This window comes from Sorex araneus, chromosome X (assembly GCF_027595985.1).
Source record: "Sorex araneus isolate mSorAra2 chromosome X, mSorAra2.pri, whole genome shotgun sequence".
Taxonomy (NCBI): Eukaryota; Metazoa; Chordata; class Mammalia; order Eulipotyphla; family Soricidae; genus Sorex; species Sorex araneus.
Window position 1 is genome coordinate 12,995,650 of NC_073313.1, and position 5,909 is coordinate 13,001,558.

General features: G+C 45.7%; 1 non-coding gene across 1 annotated transcript; it reads left to right on the forward strand.

The window, feature by feature from the left end:
- Positions 1-5,159: 5,159 nt before the first annotated feature.
- Positions 5,160-5,269, forward strand: LOC129400526 (U6 spliceosomal RNA). Its single transcript, XR_008627753.1, has one exon. It is a non-coding gene; the product is annotated as a U6 spliceosomal RNA (small nuclear RNA).
- Positions 5,270-5,909: the final 640 nt, after the last annotated feature.

Consider the following 5,909-nt stretch of genomic DNA (forward strand, 5'->3'; position numbering starts at 1 on the left):
GAGGGGTTCAGCCTGTCTCAGGCCTGAGGTTGAGTACATTCCCAGTACTGCACAAGAGAATGTCAGAGAGGAACCACCATATACTCGTGGCCCTTTTTTATCCCCAGTCTTACAAAGGCCAGAGATGGAAGGCTCTGCTCCGTGGGAGCGAGGGCATGGGGGCATGAGCAGAGACCTGGTCACATGGTCCTGTGTTGTCAAAACTGGGAAGACTTAGAGACAGAATAGGGAGATGGTAAGGCAACTCTGCCTCCCCTGGGACCACAGAGTCCCCATCACCTTTCTTCAGAGTCTTGGTACACATGAGGGGTAAGGCATTGGGCCGCCAGGGCGCATCTGCCTATGTTTGGGGATACATGTGGCTGCTGTGGCTAGGGGGAAGGTGTGCCTCTCATCTAGCACTGTCACTGCACATCACACAGAGCCCCTTAGCAGGCAATGGTGTGGCCCCCCGACAAGTGAGAAACCCCGCCCTGAAGTCTTGGTTCGGTGCATTGCTCCCACAACTCTCAGGAAGCTGTGTCCGGGGCTACTTCAAAGCATTATTCTGCAAACAGGAAGCCACTACCCCCTACACCCAGGCCGCAGGCAGGCGAGGGAGAAGGCGGGACCAGGCACCTAGGTTCTCGTTTCCTGTATCTTCTGTCATGACAGAAAGAGGTCAGAGTTTGCCTTTGCTTAGGGTCTCAGGACCAGTGGGAAAGGGCCCGGCCTCCATAATAGGTTGAAGAATGGCCCATAAGATATCAGGTCCTGAACTCGAAAGGCTGTGAATGTTCCTTTAGAAGAAAATAAGAAAAGCTTTTGCAGGTGTGCTGCAAAAAAAACCCCTGGGACTGGGAAGTTATCTCCAGGTACTTGGGAAGACCTTGTATTGGGTCACAGGTATCTTGAGAAGAAGCAGAGGAAACTAGGACAAAAGCACTGTATAAAGGTGATGGGCTGAAGGAGGGAGAAACTGGAAGGGCTCACAAGCCAAGGAATGCAGACAGTCATCAGAGCAGGAAAAGGCAAGGACCAGACAGGCAAGGAGAATCCTGCTCTCTGAAGGGAGCATAGCCCTGCTAAAATCCTGATTCGATCCCAGTGCTACTGATTCTAAACTTCTGACCTCCACAACTAGGAGGGAACACACTTTGGTTAGGTTTTAATTTATTTAAAAATATTTAAATAAAATATTTTCAATGTGGTGCTGGTTATTTAAATTCAAATGACCACTAAGTCTGTTGTGATTCTGTTACAACAGACCTAGGAAATGGTGATTGATACTGAAGGGCAAAGCTTCCCAGCACAAACAATGCCAGAGACCTACTGGGGAAGAAACTGGGTGCAGGGTGGACACTTCCTTTGTGCCTCTCTCTGTAAGTGACACTAAGTCAAGTGTCAGTGACACAATACATGCTCATGATGCCTTTATACAAATCTGCTCGAGACAGCCTGCTCCTCACCTAGGCCAGGTGGTAGGGCCTGCTGGGAGTACTGCAATACGGTGGCCATCACTGGCCAAAAGGTAGCCTGATTGTCCCCTTACTTTGTACTGTGCCCTACAAGACCTGCTTCTAGGAAACATGTTGCCCCCTTTCCCTCTTCCTCTCTCACACAACTTGCCGTGAATGTTGGCCAAACAATGTGAGAACACCAAGGCTTGGCTTCAACCTGTTTGGGGCCACCTCTCAGTTTCTACCTAGACTTCTTGTCCCTGATGGCAGGAGAGAGTCTTTGCAATCACTCTAGAAAACTCCCCACCATCCATCCCCTTTTCTGGGTTATGAAGTCCTGCGCTTTCCACACTGTGAAGCACTGTTGTCTCTCATCCTCATTTACAAGGTTCATTAGGGATTCCTATCGCAGAATCATGCAGAACCTCCTTTTGCACCCACCCACCTTATCTCCACATGTCTTTGACATTCACCCTCGTGGCTACGTGGATCAAAAGTTTCATTTCCCCAAACCACTATGAATCCAGTATTTGGGTTCCCTCTACTGGGGCCTGTTGTGACTAGAGGTGCTCTGGGTATTGCTGTGCTTTCATTTCTCTTGGTTAGGAAGACTGCTGGGCTGTAAGAGAAATCCCCAGCACTATTCTTTCTTTGGTGGGGTCCTCTCAAGCAGTGCTTGAGGAAGGCCCAGTCCAGCAACCTTGGCCAATCAGGTTGTACGGTTGAATGCTCAGGTCCGAAGATGTGGTGCTACTCAGGCCCTGAAGTGTTGGGGACCACCTGGGTCACCCCAGTATAATTGGGGACATCCAGGGCTATACCTAGTAGTGATTGGGAGTCTCCAGAGTCACATCCAGCAGTGCTTGGGGTGTCAGGTGGCGCTGGGATCTAATCGGGCTCATGTAACACCTTCACCATCTCCCCAGCCCCTTACTGTACGTGATTTCATGACAAGAAACAGATCTTTTAGAGAAAAACGAAACAGTGACAATCTTTCTGTCTTTTCCCAATTCCCTCTATCATAGTAATTTCTTAAGGAAACAGAGGGCCTCTGCCTGCTGTTTCCTGAACGTCTAACTGAATCCACGGTGGAGGCAACAGAAGGTTTAAGGAGCAAAGAATCAGCCATAAACACACATCATTCTTAGGACATTGTCGACGCGTTCACTCCACCTTGTGACTTGAGAGCTGGCATTGAAATCAGGTCTTTCTGGCACTGCTTGAACAGAGTGCTCATCCAGGGACCCCTAAGAAAGAGAATACTCCTAGTGGAAAGCTTCCCTGTGATGAAGGCCTGATTGAAATGACAACTGCAGGCAGAGAAATATGTGAGCTATGCAGGCACAGGGCAATCAGATCTGACTGCTGGGCTGTTCTGGGCATCTGAAGTCCCATCCCGCTGCCAACCCCCCAGCTCGCCTGAGGCCTAGGCCCAAGGAAACCCACCCTGCTTGCCCAGCTGCCAGCTCCTTTCAGAAGTGAATGCCTGAGTACCAGCTGCTCCTTATTTGAGTGCCAGTGAATGGGAGGAATCCTAAACGGCTTTGCCAAAGTAAGAGGGAAGGGAAAACTATGTTAAGATTTGGCAGTGTTGTCATGACACCAGAATCAAGACCGGGATGGCAAAGGAAAGAGGAGAAATGCCTTTTTGCTTGTCTATGGAGTACACGTCACACTAGTCATTACTAGCCATAGGACAAAAGCATTTCTTTCATTCAAGTGGTGTTTCATACATTGGTTCTAACGTTGCACAGTGTGGCACTGTTTTCAGGTTGATCACCTCCAACGCTTTTGTTATTTGACCCTTTGTGTTTCTGGAGACCTGCACCTCATTCTTCAGTGAGTGGCGGTGTGATGCACTTAAGACCTCTCTTAATTCTTGCTTACAGGATCTGAGACGTAATTTCTGGGACTCAGTCTATTTTGTCTTTACCTCATGACTGATTTGGTTTTCTAAAAGTCCTCCTGCTGTCTGTCCTTTGCCCCATTCTTCCCATCCATGGAAAGGCTTGACTATGTCTGTGGCACCAACCAGAATGAGAAATGTTAGTCATTCAGGTTGTTCACTTGGCTCTGGGAAATGAAAACAATGGGGTGATTGATTCAGTATCCTTTCCCCTCTTTTCTTAGTTTTCTTTGTTTTTCTATTTAACTCCCCCCCCCCCCCGCCAAACACACATCCCATTGCGCTCATGCTGTTAGACCGACATTTTTGGGACAGAAATAAACCACCTGTTACTTGATCTTCCTTGACATTTTTAAGAGAGATTGGTGAGTGAACTAACTTGTCCTGAAGTGTTTTCAGAACAGACTCAGCTTTCTCAGTGAGGCTGATAAACAAAGGCAGTGGGAACTGCCCCCCCCCCCCCCATTTTTCATAGTGCTTCTGTGAACTTCTGTATGAGTTCCTTTTGTGGACAATTTTCTGGGTTTGCCTTGATTTGTTCATTTCTCTTTCTGAAGGGCATGCAGGGTTATAAGTGGCCAGGGACTCTGGCAGAGACAGCCCCTTACTATGGGAGTAAATCCTTCTGTCATAGGAACTCTATAAGCTCTCCATAGTAGTAGAAGGAACAAAGGAGTAAGTTTTTTTCTACACATATGGAAATTGTGTTGTGGGAGGGGTAAGCCCAGATGTACTCAGGAACTATATATGGTGCCAGGGATTGAACCAGGGTCAGTCACGTGCAAGATAAGTGCCTTGATCCCCGTAAGATCCCTCTGGCACATCTATGCTACACATAATGGAAATACCGCTTTCTTATTTTAGCTCCACTAGAATAAACTCCCCGTGGCATATTCATATGCCAAAACCAGTAACAATGATGGGTCTCATTCCCCAGACCTGAAAGAGCCTCTGAGTAAAGAGAGGCTTCTAAAATCTCAGGGCCAGGACGAATGGAGACGTTAGTGAGACTGCTTGAGAAAATTGATGATCAACAGGATGATGATGATGATGAGAACAATTAAGTCTTGATTCAGAAAGTTGTGAATATATGACCACAAGCAGCTCTGTGGGTCCACAGACTATATGGCAAACTTTCATTGTTATTAATGTCAATGCCAATGGATATAATTTACCTTGAGTTATTGATCTATTTATCTACACAGTTCTGTGAATTTTGAGAAACAAATATAGTCATGTCATTAGTGCCACAATCAAGACAGCGACAATTGGTTTCATCTCAAAAAGTTTCCCACTGCTCATTTCAAATCAATCTGCTTCCACCGCTCCTGATTCCTGGCATCCAATGATAGGTTTTGTGTCCCTACAGCTTTGCCTTTTTGGAAAAATGATATAAATGGAATCATATAAGATGTAGCCTTATGTCTCTCACTTTTTTACACGCCATAATGCCTTTGAGAGTCGCTCATGTTGTGCATATATCAATGGTTGGTTTCATTTTTTTCTAATGTTACTAACATTTATCTGCCGGTAGGGTGCTTGAGTTGTTTCTAGTTTGGGGGAATTATAAATAGCATTCTATAAACTTTCCCATTGTAGGTATCTGTGGCTATGTGTTTACAATTCAATTGTTGCCTTAGTTGTGGATACTTGAACTGTGTGCCATGAATTATAAATAAAATAAATTGATTGCTCACAGTTCTGGATCCTGCTTATCCAAAGTCCTAGTGCCAGAATGGTCAGGTGGTGAAAAGCCTTTTCCAGCAGCAGATGGCTGTCTCTCTTAAACCTCCTGTGGAGAAAAGAGGGCGAGAGTATTCACTTGGGCAGTACATATACTAAAATTGTACAGATAAAGGGAAGACTGGCATGATTCCAGCACAAGGCTGACACATAAATTCGTGACACATGGTGATATATTTTAAGTCAGTGACAGTGCTCTCTAGAAATGCTTTTCATAAAGGTACCGATCCCATTTATGAGAACCCCATCCTCCTGACCTAATCACCTAATTAGCTCTCTAAGGCCTTACCTTTTCATTCCACTATTATTCAGTTAGGATTTCCACAAACAATTTGGAGAGGACACACAGCCTAAGTGCACGTGCAACTTACAAACAAATGCCAGCGTTCTCAAGAGGTGGTGCCATTTACACTCCCTCTAGTAATGTGAAGGGTTGCAAATTGCTTTATGCCCTCGCAGTTCTGTCAGTCAAAAAATGCAGTGCCATCTCAGTGTGGGTCTAGTATTTTCCTAGCGAATAATGCTGTCGAACATCTCTTCATGCATATTTTTGTTGTTTGTATTTTTGGGGGATCACACTAATAGTGTGAAAGTGGATTTTCCCATGCTGGCGGGTTCTTGAGAATTGTATGAAAGATTTGAAGACAACACTCAGAACGTTGAGAGCTTAGAATTTAAGAGTTTATTTAGGGTTAAGTAGATGTGCCCAGGCCTCTCCTTTTACCCGTGTACATTAGACATCCGATTCTGTGCTGCCGGATTCCATGCATGTCTTCTTAATTCCTATCCTGCAACGTGTTCTATCCAGTGTAAGCTTTCAT